A 2,094-nucleotide genomic window follows, 5' to 3' on the forward strand; every position below is an offset into this window, starting at 1 on the left:
TGATACGCCTCTATTCCCACCTGGCCATGAGAAGTTTCATTATCCCCCTTGAGGCTATTTTTAGTACCCTGACGTGTCTCGAAGATGCCGTCCAGGCGGAGTCAAGACGGGGAGGGAATGACAATAAGCCAGGAATCTTGTTACAGATTTTAAATGCAAAAGTTCTGCAACGAGAGGGGGTTGCGTGAGCGTCGGGATATTAAATTGATAGTTGTATGATGCTGTGGTTTTCTTTTTCTTTTTTCTTTTTTCTTTTTTTTCGTTTTTCTTCTCATTATTATTATTATTATTTGAAGCTCGTTCTTAGGTGATATTTTCTTTTTTCTTTATTCTTTTTTTTCCTTTTTCTTCTTATTATTATTATTATTTGAAGCTCGTTCTTAGGTGATATTTTCAACTATTCAATTGATTTGTTTTTTCATCCCATGTATTCATTTCTAAAATATATAAGTATTTTGTTAATGATAAAAGTAAAGGTACTGTCAATGATAAGAAAGAGGACGAATAATAAAACATGTAATAAAATATAAATAAAGAAATATGAAAATAACATTTTATTGATGATAAGCAAGTAATTAGATATATGAATGTATGAATGCCAGCAGAATGGAAAAAAAAAATCCTCGAAAGATCTAATTTGTATGTTAATGGCAATAGCTTATTAACCATGATTTCATATGAGAATATCCTTTTAAGTAAATTAACCGAGATCATCATTTATTAATTTCTATTAAGCTCTTAGGTTATTCATCTCATTACACACACACACACACACGTGCATACATACATGTGTTTTTTTTTTCTTTCTTTCTTTCTTTCTTTCTTTTTCCTACTCTTTTTTTTAACGATTGTTGATTTTTGTTTGTTTGTTTTTTGCATTTGGTTAGTCGACGTAACACCCTGCCCTTAGAAAAGAAGAAAAAAATGTCCATTATATATACGTAAAATACAGCTTAAGGACTTTTCGGTAGATTGGTAAAACGGAAAAGAAACTGAGAAAACGGGGTTGGTAATACCGCGTGTTTAATGTATAATTAAACACTGAGTTACTAAGAATTGCATTGGATATAATTTCTCATCCGTTATTTCCATTTTTTTTCAGATTAGAGGATTAGATTCTGAGATATCCTTTAAGAGTGCAACGATAAATACTTCATTAAACAATAAGTGTAAAGAAAAAAATATCAATCCATAATGCTAACGAGTAATCGACACATTACATCGAGGCTTCATGGAACACACGACACAAAAAAAACACAAAAGATTACCTTTCATTAGATATACAAAGGGACTAAATCAGTGGAAAACGTGTCTAAATCATGCAATCTACGACTAAGCGCGAAGAACAAGTAAAAGTCTTTTTCGTTTACAAATTTAATTTTACGAATCCGACTTTATACATCGACCTCGTTAATTATATTCAGTGAAAGTTTTCCTTTGAACTCATTCATCCGATGCTCTTTGTATTTGTTAATTTCATCACAAAGGTAATGATTACGATATCAAAACAAATCAACAGTAATAACAAATACTAGAAGAAATAGTAAACAGTAATAGTAAATAATAAAAAAATATATAAATGATAAATAGCAATAGCACGAAATAATAAACAAAATGAATAATAAACAAAATGCAAACAATAAACAAAATAATAGACAACACAGAATAATAGATAACAAACAAAACAACAAATGATAAACAAAAATAATAAACAGTAATAGCAAAAAAAAAAAAAATCTATCATACCTTACTGTTCACGCCCGTAGATGAAGCGTTGGCAACCGTCAGTCATATCTACACATTTCACCTCCTATCATTTCCTGCCCTAATTCGAAAGGCTGCTTAATTGGACGAATGATTATGATCATCAGCCTTTCACCGAGGACAATTTTAGCCACGACATTCGCAAGAAATTCAATAAGATTAAATATATTCAGTAGTCTTTCACCAGTGTTTTAGAATTGATGCACATGTCGTTTACAGAGTCTATCAAGATGTAAAATATTCAGCAAATTCTATTACATTATTTTTTCTCCCTTTTTTGGGGGTGGGGGTGGGGGGGTTCTATCGAATTTCATGAAACCACACGTATTT

This window comes from Penaeus vannamei, chromosome 4, assembly GCF_042767895.1.
Source record: "Penaeus vannamei isolate JL-2024 chromosome 4, ASM4276789v1, whole genome shotgun sequence".
NCBI classification, from domain to species: domain Eukaryota; kingdom Metazoa; phylum Arthropoda; class Malacostraca; order Decapoda; family Penaeidae; genus Penaeus; species Penaeus vannamei.